The sequence below is a fragment of the Rhipicephalus microplus genome, chromosome 1 (assembly GCF_043290135.1).
Source record: "Rhipicephalus microplus isolate Deutch F79 chromosome 1, USDA_Rmic, whole genome shotgun sequence".
In the NCBI taxonomy this organism is placed as follows: Eukaryota; Metazoa; Arthropoda; class Arachnida; order Ixodida; family Ixodidae; genus Rhipicephalus; species Rhipicephalus microplus.
This window is the reverse complement of record NC_134700.1, coordinates 249,324,710-249,340,386: the sequence shown is the minus strand read 5'-3', so window position 1 is coordinate 249,340,386 and position 15,677 is coordinate 249,324,710.

Below are 15,677 nucleotides of genomic sequence, written 5' to 3'. Positions count from 1 at the left end.
ATCAATAAAGCAAGCAGTAAACATCATCATTGCAAAAGGTATACATGCTCTGATAACAGAGCGGCCCGTGTCTTCTTCAATAACAGATTCTGCTATAGGCGCGCTTAATCATTCACCGTGGCATCCAATCACCATCGGGTACAAGACAGAGAAGACGTGCTCGTTCGACGGAGGCAAGATGTGACATAGAAAAAAAAGCATAAGAACAACAACATAAAAAAATCAAGTGATAGCTGGCGGGTGGAAAGGACCGGAGGCAATCAGGGGCTTTTGGCTCGGTGTAGGAATTTTCCTCGGCAGTGTCCGTTGCGTTTAACATTCATGCACTCATCTGGCAGCCACCAAGTCAGCGTCATCGACGATGCCTGCGGCTTGTCGACAGTTACATTTGGCTACGCGAACACGGAGGAAATGCTTCCGGAAGAAGCGAATCTTTGAAACGAAGTGTACGCAACACCAGACAGATGCGTCACTTGTAGCAACCCATCGCCAACGTGAGGGGAAGAACTTAATGGAGAGAACGGCTGAGAAACCGAACCACCCCCGGCGTGTTCGATTCCTCGCGAGTCATGCTTATCTCACAGATCACGTGAGATTGACAATTTCTGCCGTTTTCCTAATTGTGTACTCATTGCGGACTGTTTTCAAAGAGAGTGCGATAAAGACTGTGGCATAGCGATGCCCTTTTCACAAACACGACCACAAAAACGTACTAAGCAGAGACACGACATGCACGGTCGCATGCATTAAGTGGCGATATGATGATATGTGGTATCACGGTAATAAAGTTTCACGGGATATTTACGTCACCAGAAACAAAAGATGCATGTATCATGTACGTGGAGTGGGACACCGCGTTACGGAGTGCACGAATGGAGATTCGTTTCATAAACGCACATTCAGGTTTTGGTGTTGCGGTGCTACCTTTGCGCTGTGCTTCAATTTTTCTGCTCAGCTATCTGCTGTGTTCTTTCACTCCCATCGTCCCTTAACTGCGACGCTGTGCCAAGCCCCGCTGCGTCATATAGCAGCACATTGATTTATATAGCAATGACCACCCACTAGGAAAGTTGCATGTCAGCTGAACTAAAATAATAAAAAAAGCTGTCTTGGCGAGGTTCTACAGTCTTGGTGAGCTCCTGCCGTGGTCTTGCCAAGGTTTTGCCTCAATGTCATATTTCGTCTATAACGACGAACGTAGAGTAAACCATACAGATATGCACGCACAAACGTATCCAGAGAAAGGATGTGAGTAAAAATGCTTTAAGCAGCATTACGTTAAGGCTTGTAAGAGTAGTTTGAGAACGCATCGTTCCTCTATGACTAAACTAATAAAAGAAACATACACTTGTACATGGAAAGCATGGGGGACAAATAATATTGGCTTACTTGTTTTATAGACCTAATTAATGAAGTAATTATTATTTACTAGTGAATAACAATTAATTATAAAATAAATATATTTATAGCTTAGGTTTATTGCTTGAAGAACACAATTTTAAGCAGTGTATGTTGGGACTAGGAGCAATTATTTGTACATGCCTCCAGTTTTTTGGAATTCTGCAGCATCAATGATTGCACGCTGGCAATGATGCCAGGCCAAGATGGCTTCCGTGGGGGCTATCTTGGCGTGGCGTCATTGCCTGTTCACTTATTAAACATTTGCCAAATGTTTACAAATTTTTTGGTTTGTTTAGAAGCTAGCTGTTTGCTATTGTTTAAGCCTCAATTACCAGCTCTCTGTCTCTCACAAAATCACGGTTTTACGTGAACTTACTTACAGTGCAACACCAGAAAAAATACAGGACAGGAAAAATTCACGATGGATCCTAACCAACTGGCCCAACTTACCGTCTTACCACGGTTTTACGGCCTGAAGCGGCAGGGATTAAAAATCACGTTTCCTTTCTAATTGTTAGAGTATAATATAATTGCTGGGGTTTCAAGTACCATAACCTCGATGCGATTATAAGTTGCGGAGTTGTAGAAAATTCCGGATTAATTTAACCACCTGGGTATCATCATCATCATCATCATCATCATCATCGTCATCGTCATCACCATCATCATCATCATCATCATCATCATCAGCCTGACTACGTCCACTGCAGGACAAAGGCCTCTCCCATGTTCCGCCAGTTAACCCGGTCATGTGCTTGCTGCTGCCAATTTATACCCGCAAACTTCTTAATCTCATCTGCCCACCTAACCTTCTGTCTCCCCCTAACCCGCTTCCCTTCTTTGGGAATCCAGTTAGTTACCCTTAATGACCAGCGGTTATCCTGTCTACGCGCTACATGCCCGGCCCATGTCCATTTCTTCTTCTTGATTTCAACTATGATATCCTTAACCCCCGTTTGTCCCCTAATCCACTCTGCTCTCTTCTTGTCTGTTAAGGTTACACCTACCATTTTTCTTTCCATTGCTCACTGCGTCGTCCTCAATTTAAGCTGAACCCTCTTTGTAAGTCTCCAGGTTTCTGCTCCGTAGCTAAGTACCGGCAAGATACAGCTGTTATATACCTTCCTCTTGAGTGATAGTGGCAATCTACCTGTCATATTTTGAGAGTGCTTGCCAGATGTGTTCCACCCCATAATTATTCTTCTAGTTACTTCAATCTCGTGATTGGGCTCCGCGGTTATTACCTGCCCTAAGTAGACATAGTCTTTTACAACTTCAAGTGCACTATTACCTATCTCGAAGCGCTGCTCCTTTCCGAGGTTGTTGTACATTACTTTCGTTTTCTGCAGATTAATTTTGAGACCCACCTTTCTGCTCTCCTTGTCTAACTCCGTAATCATGAGTTGCAATTTGTCCCCTGAGTTACTCTGCAATGCAATGTCATCGGCGAAGCGCAGGTTGCTAAGGTACTCTCCATTAAGTCTTATCCCTAACTGTTCCCATTCTTGGCTTCTGAAAACCTCCTGTAAGCACGTGGTAAATAGCATTGGGGAGATTGTGTCCCCCTGCCTTACACCCTTCTTGATTGGTATTCTGTTGCTTTCTTTATGAAGCACTATGGTGGCAGTTGATCCCCTGTAGATTTCTTCCTGAATGTTTATATATACTTCATCGACGCCCTGATTCCGCAGTGTCTGCATGACGGCTGATATTTCTACTGAATCAAACGCCTTCTCGTAATCTATGAAGGCTATGTATAGTGGTTGGTTATACTCTGAGCATTTGTTTATTACCTGATTGATAGTATTAATGTGGTCAATTGTTGAGTAGCCTGTTCTTTACAGCCGTTCTAACGTGCCTCTAAATCCAAGTAGTGAAACATCGGTGACACGAATCTCGCGAGGTGACCAAAAATATTTGTATCATCCGAAATTCCTATCACCCGAGAACACGAAAAATTAGGATGCATAAAAAAAAAGTTGGCGTACATTTTTATTCATTGTTTCTCAGGGCAGCAGCAACGTCATGAACAGAATAACTACCAGTTTGAGCTTTTAGACTTAACAATCATACTTTTTTTTCGCAAATATAGATAACGCGGGCGCGCGTGTGTATTTCGTGAACCAGATGCGCTGTGACCCGTGACAGATAGTAGCCCCTTCCCAATTTCAATACGTTTTTCTGCATGACTGAAAAGTACTGCGGAAAGTGACTTAAGAAGCGCGTTGCGTGGGATAGATGAAGTCCAAAACATTTTAGAACCGCTGCCGTATTTTTATTATTTTTATTGCAGGACTGTTAGGAAGGCTTTTCGGGAAATTTATGGCCGTGCCTGCACAATTCGATTTTTTGCTGAAAATTCGGGAGTCACCCGTGCAAAATGGAGAGTTGGCTAATGTACATGTCCCTAGAGATCACACGACTTATCGTTGCGAGCTCGTTCGCCAAGGTTGTCCGCTTCTCCTTTCGGTCTTCGTTCTCCCTTCATAGGATGCCCGACTGCGGTATGGCCGACGTGTGTAAACAAAGTACAACGACGCTACTTCCAGCACAACAGCGCGCGTCGACGCGTTAGAGAGGTAAAAAAAAAGGAAACACGACGTCAATGACATCTGTGATCCAATCGCGAAGCCACACGAAGGTGCATTAAGGCCTTAAAGATTCACGCGCACTATCTGGGAGGCTACGACGCGCTGCTGATGGTGAATCCCGCTGACGCACGTGATTCTCGCGTCTTCCGCGCCAGCGTGCGCAGCACCTGTTCGTATCTGCATGGTGATGTACATTCTTATAAAACGTCGCGAGGTGAAAGATTGGTTCGCAACAACCGCGCTCCACTACTTTGCAGGTTAATGGGCCTTGGTCGTCACCACACACAAAAAAAATCGTATCACCCCGAAATTCGAACGAGGCGTGATCGTATCACGGATGTTTCACTGTACGCAGGCGTTCTTGGTATTTCACGCTCGTCGAAATGCGGCCTCTCATATAGGGAATCGAATTCGTGCATTCCTTACTAGCTACTCAGCGATTCTCGACTGCCGCCCACCGACACGACAACCACCAACCGTACTGTCCACGTACTGCGTCCGCAAATGCCCGGGAGGTGAAACGGTCATTCGGATACAAGGCCGGCGGGGATGATAATGTCCCTCTGACTCTAAGTGGTTATATCAGAAGAAAAGTTCCGACTCTTAACTGTCTCTCCTTACGAGGACACCTCAACAAGTCGGCACAGGAATGAGGTATGGTGAATAAAATATATAGCAAGGATAATATTGGAGAAGAGAGAAAAGAAAGGTGAGGGTCATTCGATTTGCTTCCCGCAACGAGACTCACAAGCCCCCACGTGCCACGCGCAGCCGACTAGGAAAGCGCCCAAAGAGGCTGGAGAAGTATCGCCGCCGCCAGAAGGAAGACAAATGGACCGGATTGGCGTCCTTGCTTATCCAGTTCTGACGGGGAAGAAAAGACCTGCCATTGTTTTCTTCGCGGAGGCACGTGGGCGGCGGCGTCGGCTAGTTCCCGTCGGGCTCCGCCGTTCGGCGCTCCCGGGCGGCATCTTGTTTTTGCCGGCATCACACTTGCACCCGGTGACGACGACGAGGGGAAGTACGGCGCGCGGCGTGCCACTGGGCCACGCGAGCAGCGCCGGAATCCACGCGACCGAGCTGCCGCCGCTGCCCAGTCCTGTCACCAGCGGGAGTCCACCGCAAGCAACGATTGCAGTCAGAAGAAGTAAAAACGTAAAAACAACGCGCAAGTCGAGGATGGCAACCACATGCCTTGATCCTTGGGCCGACGTGTAAATCACAGATAAGAAAAGTCGCCAGGGAGGAAACGAGCAAGACAAAGCACTTACGCAACTTCGAGAAGTTTCGACCTGAAGTGCCGGACAGGTATACCATATATAGGCCGTTTTTGCTTTCCTGTTCTTTTTCACTTACCTGTTTAACGCACTTTCCTTGCTTTTTATTTTTTTTACGAGAGGGACCTGCGACTGTCTGTGCGACTGATAGATAACGTGAAGTACGCCGTAACATTTCCAGTGTACAAATGGCGTTTCAAGATGTAGGTTTTTGAAAGCAGCAGCATGCCTCGAACGAAATACCACAAAAAAAAAAAAAGAAACTCATGACAAACTTAATACTGGAAGAACGAACCACTGTTTCAAGAAGAGCGGCTGTGCTTGTCGTAAAATGCGCGTAAGCACTTTTCAGATACGTTCTCGCGCAAAAACGAGGCACTGAATAGCGGCCGGATAGGATTATTTCACAAGCTCGAGTGCTTGTTGGGAAACGTCGTCTTCTCGGTGTTTTATATTTTTGCGGTTGATAGCAAATTCTTAATCGTCCCCCTCCACCATATTCATTTGCCACGTGTTTCTTTCTTTACCTTGTCGAAGCGTTGTCGTCAGCGACATTGACTATTCAAGAATTTATTTATTATGGCTGATGTTTGGCGTCGCCATGATATACATATAAGACCCAGAGAAAAATGAATCGGGAGAAAACAATTTCAAGGCACCCAGTGGGGATTCGGAGCAGCGATAGCGCATTTTTTTAGCACGCTGCATTAACCAACTATAGGCCACGCCGCTCATAATGTTCATCTCACTAACGGCGAGCTGGGCATATACACCATTTACCACTGGATTAGTGTCAGTAGACCTGAAAGAAACATTCCTGAAACAAGCATTTACTTTGTTTGGACAAGCCATACATGCTTTTCCTAAACATTGACGTGTCCGCTGTGATGATCAATGGAGGGGTGGGTTCCCTGACGCACATACAGTTAGATAAAAGGAACATTCCGAAACGTCTCTGGCTCGACTTTCACTCTGGAGCACCAGGAAAAAATACTCGCATCAACTTTATGCGAGTAATTTTTTATCTAGAATAGTTCTGGACGTTCCAGGACTATTCCGAAAGTTGCTGATCTTGTCGTGCCCGTGAATTCGATCCCACCGAAGCGCGCACCGCCAATTTCACTTAGACGAACAAACTCAGCTCGTTGCCCCAGATTAGTTGTGGTGACGTTTGCGTCGTTAAAACATCGCCCGGCTTCGCCGTCGCAACAGTGTACATCTCACCAGAAACATGGCGGACTGACGTCAGGGACTTCTTGCTGCACAAGTTCTGTGCGGTGCGCCTACAGTATGTGCCGATGATAGTCACTGGATGCTTCAACGTTGATGTACTTTGACGTGAAAACCAGTGGCTTATCGCGTTTCTCGATGCCTAACTTGGACTTTGACGTCACGCAGTCAATAATTCACAAAAAAACATGTTTTAGGTATTGTGGTTACTTCATTACTGTCAATTCAAACACAATTGACCATGTTCATTACACTTCGTAAGGTTCCTAAATCTCCTATAGCCTTGCTTCGTATGACACCCATGATTTATTGCTATCGCATTCATTGCTTCGACCTTGTGCCGAAACTGTTTCTTTTTTACTTCGAGCCTCCACCTTCCCCTGAACTCCAGTCTTGTTCAGATTTCATTAGATTTAAGGATTCAGTGTTGCCCGTCTCACAGTGGTGCGCTCTCTCATGGGAGACTATCTTTCCCTTTCGGAACTCAGTCTCCGTTCTGCAGCTTCGTGCAACTCTGTACGTTGTATAATATTCCTTTACAGTTTTGCAAAAATATACTCAGCAGAGTATAATATTACGAACTTCCCCGGGATAATCACTTCGTTATGCCGACAGTCGAACGAGCACCACAAACTGGGCGAAACGGTGCCTTCATCAGAAATATGCCACGAGCGCTCGTGCAACGCGAGCGAAGTGAAAATACCGTGACAGTGGTGCCTGTACGCACTTCCTACATGAAAGCGAATTTTGGTTCACGCCCGAGCCACCATTGCCAAACATAGACCAAGCCGATAGATTGATTGGCGGCTGTACCACGCAAAGACCACTCCCTTTGACACGAGTTTCACCCGCCGCCAAATCGTCGCCGAGTGGAGAAATTGGGCAGTGGCTGTCCGATACGTCACGGCCCGCGCATAGGCTAGTGAGCAAGGCACGCTGTTCGGCAGCAGCCCACTCTTTCCACATCGGCACTTTTCGAAAGGTGTGACCAAACGCGTCCAACGCTCGCGGACAAAAGGTGAGCGGTCGAGACAGGATCACCAGCAGCCGCACTGCGTCACATCAAATCTATGCAGCGCAGCGGAAGCTGCTAGTCGCTTCAGCTCAACAGGAGAGCGAATTAAAAAGTAAAAATAAGTCTCTAAAATTGTGCACTTCTCAACGTGCTCCAGTTGACGTGTCTAAGCAAGAGTGGGAGAGCCTTCAATTTCGTCTTCTAAGATGCAGCCTGTTACCGTTACAGGAGCGAGTCAATTTCGTATTCTCTATACCTGCACGGATTTGCTGAGGCGCAGCTCCATGCGCCGAGCGACACAATTTACCGAGGTGGCTACAACATCGGCTTAGCGAAGGAGACCTGTGCAGAAATACGAAACAAAAAAAGCGACAATTCCAAGGACGCCTTGGTGAATTGCCGGTTAAGCGAAAGTGCTGATTGGGGTAAATCGAGTGTGATAAGCTTGTGAATGTTGCTGCCGTGACTTTTTTTTTCGCCGCAAGGACGCTGGAATGCTGAGGGTAGCTGAATTGCGGGCGATATCGAAGGGCGTCGTTCAGATAAACGAAAGACACTCGCGAAGGTGTGTGCCATATCAGGTGGCGTCTATACAGGTACAGTTAGGTTAACCTGCTTTAGTAAAATATACCTCCACACACACACACACACACACACACACACACACACACACACACACACACACACACACACACACACACACACACACACACACACACACACACACACACGCACACGCACACGCACACGCACACGCGCACGCGCACGCGCGCGCACACGCACGCGCGCGCGCGCACACGCACGCGCGCGCGCGCACACGCACACGCACACGCACGCGCACGCGCACGCGCACGCGCACGCACGCGCGCGCGCACACGCACACGCACGCGCGCACACGCACGCACGCGCGCACACGCACGCACGCGCGCACACGCACGCACGCGCGCACACGCACGCGCACGCGCGCACGTACATACATACATACATAAACGAGCACGCGCGCGCATGGGCTAATCATGTTAATAAAAATAATATTTACCCAGAACATGAATAAAAATCACCCGGGTGACTGTCCATGTATGCACGCGTCTGTCCGTCCGTCCGTGCATCCATTCCTGTCTGTCTGTCTAGCGAACGCTCCAAGTACCGCCATCTCGCATCTTTTCATTATATATTCATCACACAAGTACCGCCATCCAGCGGACATTGCAAGGACTGAACGAGATGTGGCTACTACTACTACGACGACGACACTGGACGTGCAACCCACGGTGTAAGGAGCTTAAGCTTAAAAGCACGGCGTTAAAGCACAAGAAGTCCGCATACAAAGAAAACATGCTGATGCAGTGTAACGCTCAGTAAGGCATGAAACAAGGTATGAAAATATACAGGTAATATAGGACCTATACTAAACCAACGAAAGCTCTTTTAATTTGCTAACAAAATGTGCCATGATCGCGCACAGTTACAGCATCGCTTGGTAGTTAATTCCAAAGATAACTTGCAAGGAACAGTGGTGACTCGCGAAGGAAGATAGTAAACGCAAACATTAGTTGCAGATATGATCCAGGTGTGGAAATAAGCGATTAGCTGTTTTATTTGCGAGCGTAAGAATGACGAATCACTGAAATAAAGCCTGTGGAACATTTATAAAGCCCATAAAAGTGAGAGGTCAAATGCACGGAGTTTTTCATTCTTGAGTGTGATCTTTTATCCTATGTCCGCCCCCGCTAAAAGCGTTTCCGTCATCGTGATGTCCGCAGTCTTGGTACAGCGAAGGCCAGCAAAGAACATGAACCTTGACATTTCCTCACATTTAATAAAAAATAATAAAAAAAGCACTTTTGTATGAACGTTATTCTGGATTCGGCCTTGTACCCCAGGTGGTCAAAATTTCCGGAGTCCTCCACTACGGCGTCTCTCATAATCAAATGGTGGTTTTGGGACGTTAAACCCCACAAATCAATCAATGGATTCGGCCTTCGCCATTTAGAGCATTACATTATATGTTAAAGGTAAGACGTCTACTGCCTCTGGGCTTTGATCAATTCAGCAGCGCAAGAAATAAGGCAACACTGCAGATACGAGCGTGCAATCACTATTATTTCCTGAAGCACTGCCCGAGGTCTTAAATTACGCCTGTCCCCTGAAAAATGCCGTTACCTTATGGACACGAACGTAAGACGCACAGATTTGAAGGCGCGACTTATCGCGGAGAAAATATGTTGCTTAGGTTTCCGAACCTCTCCGCGTCTTATAATATTGTTATCAATATTCTTACGCTTGGTCTTTTCATCTGTACATACTCACCATTGCACTGGATATTGTGACCCACTATGTATGCTAGTAACTTGCAACTCTGGAGTTCAAGAAATCGGTCTGTGTGGTATGGAAAGACTTTACTCAGATCAGTCGGGGCGTGAACTAGCACGTAACGGGCCGCTCCCACGTCTAAAGATTAGAAACAATTGATTTATCTCCCTTCTTATGAGTGGTACATGGGCCGCGCAAGCATTTTCGCCTCCACCAAAAATGTGGCTGGCGCGGCCGGAATCCGATCCCGCGACCTCCGGGCCGCCAGTTGAGCACCACAAAAGCACCGTGGCGGGCGACCGGAGAAACCATGGGGGCCGCAAATCAAAAGTAACCAAGAAGGCAATCCCGCTCAGACCAAGTTTGCCACTGTATACATCCTCGCCAGCTGGAGCGCCGTTCGTCGATGCTCGCACGCTTCGATTCGTGCTCGCCACTGAACTTCCAGGAAGGAAGCGGCCAACGCCCGAGTGATACGCGTGCTGCTGGCCGTCGTGGAAGCGAGGCGCGCCTTCTTCACCGCTAAACGCGCGACCCAGAGGCCGTGTTTGTTTGCGCTCACTCCTCGCGGGAGGCTGCGGCCTGTTGCCCTCGAGCCGCTGGACACGCACGGTGACGTCACACGCGCGCTACGCGGAAGCTTTCTTCTCGTGCGCCCTTTCGCTCGCGCTTGGTCGTGGTCGCACTGATGGCGTCGTTTGTGAGACTTTGTTGTTGTCCACGAGTGGGCATGTGGCGCACTCGACCAGGATGCGACCGGAGCGCCCCTCCTCCCGGGCACGCCGCGCCTCCATCTGCACGTCATGAACGGCAGCCAACAACAGGCGTCGCTGAACGTCCTCACGTTTTTCCCGTACGTGTATCGGAGCACGCCCGCCCCCCTCTTCCTTTTTGTCTGCTTAGGTTCACACTCCAAGTTCCCGGGGCGCTTATATACGGACGCCTACAGAAGAGCCGGTGGGCTCAGCAGAGGATGAGACGCCGTGAACGTGGGTCTCACGGGGTCTGCCTACCCAATGACTGCGCGAAAAACCGAGAATTCTCAGGCGATCAAATAGACAGGACAGACACGCGCTCAGTACTGACAACGTCGATCTCTGTAAACAATCATTTGAAGTTACTAGCAACGACATCGTTGACAACGCGTGCTTAAAGTCGACAGTTGTCCGCGTCCAACCGGTTAACTTTCCTAACAATAGAAACCTGAGTGAGTTGGTAGGCGTTTATCTCGGTTGAGGCAACCTCCACGAACTGTGCTGCTATTTCTTCGTCCTCGTGCCACTTGTGCTGTTTAAACCACAGATGATTAACCTTCCTGCCTTATCTTGTCTCTCTCTCGGCATAACCAACGCGAGGTATTCTCTGGGTTAACGTTGTCATCTTTCTTTTACCACTCTCTCGCTGTGCCTAATAGTGGAAGATCTAGCACGCAGCTACTCTGCGTATGATACTACCTGTTTGGTAATTGATTTATTAATTTATTACCTTTTCCCTCCTAAGCTCCCTAGTGAAGTGCAGTCACATACACCGTGAACATTGATTTGATGTTTACACAATCACAGAGTAATACGGTTGATGCTAGGTTCGACTAAAGAGGTTTGCGTATGTGTGTGCAATGTTTAGCGTCCAGTCATCATCGCATTGCACAGCTTTATTCAGTTTCCTTTTATTTTATTTTATGGGAGCTCCTTCTCTCTTCGGCTACATGCAGTCGGCCCTATGCAGACTAAGAAGTATGCATCTAATTGAAACTAATAAAAAACATAGACGTAGAAAACAAGAATAAAGGACCAGTGACGCTGGTTAACCTTTCGAATCGTTACAGTGTATATATATATCTGCTTATGCAGCATGCAGTTTCTGGAAATACACGTGGTATTAAAACGTGATGAATCTGCGAGGTTATTTACTTTCCTATGTTCCTCTCGTAAGTTGTTTTCTTCTTTCATCTCTTACCCACGTATCTCTCCTACACAAATCACGTGGCGCTCTGAGTCACCGCCTCGGTGACCATGGTGGAAGCCGCTATACGCTATATCGCTTCCCTGTCCCATCTCCTTTTTACTTTGTTGGTATACTAAATAGAAGATTGGAAGCTGAAATGTACCGCATGCAAATCAGGGCCCCACGTCTCCTCTACCTCGCTGTAGCATAGCCTGATAAAGAGGTACACCGACGAGGCCGGAAGTGGACGCGAACGGGGAGAGCGAGTTGCCATCACAGCGAGTGCTGCTTATCTGGGAAGCAAAAGGAAACAACCACTGCCGTCTTCTTTCGTTTCTTCCTTCAATCTCGGGCATATCCTGTCTCGAGATACACGCCAGTATAAGAGCTGCATATTCCTCTCCGAGCCTGGGACGGGCCTGCCCTTTCGGAGACGCTAAAAACGAGCGTGAGTGCATGGAGGACGCATACACGCATATGCGCGGCTCCGGTCGCCTGCGAGGCGGTACGGCATTGCGCGAGCCTCGAGTACGGCCGGGCCGCATACATTTTCGATGTCGGCTGCACGCGTTCCGTGGGGGATCCATGGGCGTTTTCCGAATGGCCGATGAGCTGCCGGACGCTTCTTTCTTGACACCTCTCAGTGCTCGATGGCATAACCGACATGTTTCTTTTTTTTTCTTTTCGCTTCGTTTGTCGCGCGACTTCTCACTGCACTTCATCTCAGCTCGCTTCTCGCAAATGTTTGCGACACAACTTCCTGCCTTTGCTGTCCCACCTTCAGCGTCATCCCTGGGTGTGACGTCACCGCACACCTCGTGGGGCGCTTGTGCAATTGAGGTACCACGAGCACATCACACAACCTGAATGTTATGCGCACTCGTGCAGTTGCTCGGCGCGTGCATTTTCATCTAACATAAACGAGTACTGCGAGTCTATGAGATTTCGCAAGAAGTGCAGTTAATTTATTGGTCGCGACTCTTCCAGTTGCTTAGGCTGTCAAAGGAACTACAGTGGGTAATCATTCGAAGACCTCCTGGACAAGTATACAGCTGCTCAGTTTACCACGATTCGTGTTGAATTAGAGACTGCGTGTGACGTCGAACCCTTTCCCGCATAAGCATATATATTGTTAAGACGATAGCCCAAAGTGAGTCAACGGCCTTGAAAAACGCGGCAGGTTCGTGATCCGTAAGCACAGCCACCTCTCAAGCGCGAATTGAAACAGGACTCGAGTCACAATGTAACCCGGACACCCTGCGTGACAATCAAATACTTTATCACAGAATCATACCAGTGCTTGAAGCTGCTTTTGAAAAGGACTTTATGAAGGCGTCACGTAGGGCAAGGAGTCACGCGTTCAGTGACTTAACATTGCGCGACGGAAGCGTAGAATTGCACCAGGCATAACACCTAGTTCAGTGCCTAACAAAACGAATGGTTGGTCTAAGGCTTATTACCTGTTATAAAATGCCCATCGTCATAATCATCATCCACAGCATTACAAGTGTACAGCTATATGTAGGCGCGCGTATTGTACATACGCGAACTGACTGCTTCTTTCAAGTCTGCACAACCTTGGAGAAGACATACAAAAAGAAACGCGTTCACATTAGGCCTTCAAAGCGTTGATTTAATGTAAAACATGTGAATGCTCGTTTCATATTTGACAGGAATGCAGCCAGAACTTGTATTTCTTGTGTTAAAAGAGTGTAACGTCTGCTGAACTTTTTTTTTAGTAAATCCAAATGTTTGTTGTGGAAATGGCCATGATCGAAGCCGAATTTGGGTCACATTAAAGTTATACAAGAGAGGTAACAGGCGATAGAGACAGATATGCGAAAATCTTTGCAAAGGTGGGTAGGTCTTCAAAGAATTCAAAGAAAGGAAGCAGCTGTGCACACATCGTATACTGACAGCGCGTATCAACGACATCCGTCCCTGCGAAACCGCTGACGCCAGAAGATGGTCGGGGTTGCGTAGGCGTCCAAGACGAAGGAGGCCATTAAGCCCGCTCTCAGGACTTGCTCGTCAGTGGTTGAGGCGTTGTCGCTAATCGTTGCCGCGGACGATGTTGGCGTAACGGCTTGGCGCATTAGAGCACACGTGCATGTGGAAATACTGTTGACTGGTCGTTTGTGTCACTGGATGGTGGAGCAAACACACCCGCCACTTTTAACGCCAATACAGTTACAAATAATCTCAATGACGTCAGATAATATTTGCAGTAATGCTCCTTATTGACGTCCGGCAGGCAATCTTCGTAAGCTCCGTGGGCGTATAGTTCCAGAAAGGTCAAACCTCGAGCGGAAGTCTTGGGGCTTTCGTGCGGTATCCGTCTGTGCTGTCACCAGTCAAGGTGAAAACCAAACCAAATCAAATCAAAGTTTATTTTGCACAGCGTCGCGACAGCGGGAAGGATTTACAGAAGATGGTACCAAGGTTAGGAGACCATACAGGGACCTTCTACCGGGGCCTGTTTAAAAAGGTTGTTCACGTGACGTCACAGATACAACTTAGTGGACTGGAACTACAATGTGGCGACTACTATCAAGTAAACGCACCCTATTCATTGTGGCAGAAAACCTGCTTTAATGACGAAGGTGCGACTGGATGTTCTTGATATGTGGGGTTTTATGAGGGACGCCGTAGCGGAGGACTTCGAAAAATTTGATCACCTGGGGTTCATTATCGACTAGATTTCCTTTAGATTCTGTGCAAGAAGAACGAAAAAATCAGCGTTCACTTAACGTCGCAGACTGATACTGACTCCAACCACGCCTCATTATTGTGGCTTCTACGAAGGCAGCGCGAGTCATTTATTGAGAAGTTGGCAGTTAATGTTTTATGTGCTGAAAAATGCATGTCTTGAGTGTATGGACCATTTCGAATGCGTAAGATAAATAAATGATAGTATGCAAATATATCTCCTACAAATAAAATCTAAATGTGTGTGAAATATTTAACTAATGCGTATATAGGTTAATTCACGTTACTGATGTGTGAATGAATATGTCACTGATGAACTCTGCATTAGTTAATAGAAACTGAGGCCTCGTCAGGCCTCGTCAGCCCTCGTCAGGCCTCGTCAGGCCTTTAGTCCTTGCCTCTCGCAAGAAAATTCTCTATTTTTTTTCCTGCAAACAATGATGGATGTTGAAAGTTAAGTTTCTTGCGGTACATGTACAGAGAAGCTTGTTATTGCTTGGGGATGTGTGCTTCAAGCTAATGTTTCCCATGAACAACAACAACAACAACAACGACGACGACGACGACCTCCGACAACCTCCGAAATTCGGACAAGTCACTTCGAGCTCAGCATGTAGAACGCTGTGGGATCGGCAGCGCGCTTGGGGGCTAAGTATAAACGTATTTCACCTACTGCTTGTGGCATGACTCCCTCTCTTTATTAAAAATGTGGGCAGGGATGCTCCCATAGCTCAGAAGGAAAGAAAAAAAAATGCCAGGCTTGCACGGAAAACGCAGCAAAGTCACAGTGAAAGCAGGAATTCGCGCTGTGTGCCGCGTGGTCGTTATCTTACTATCCTACCAAGTTACATTACGTGCATTAGCATGAGAAAAAGAGAGAGAGGTAACGTTATTGAGGTCCTAAGGAAACGTATCATGGAGGCCTTTTTGGCTCCTTTGGCAACTAATGCGAGTACACTTGCGAAGTGGCCACTATGCAATAAACCGCCATAATCTTTGCGAAGGAAGCATATAATATGCCACTATTCGTTATTCTGAAATGTGTGGCACCTGCGACATACCTGTAAGGTATTATGTACAGTTCGTTGGTGCTGTGGCTGATGACGATGAACAAATAAGACTGAGCATGTTGTAATGGGTTGGAAGCATTCAATGATCCACCATAGCTACGCAATTCACAATGTGTGACACGTATAG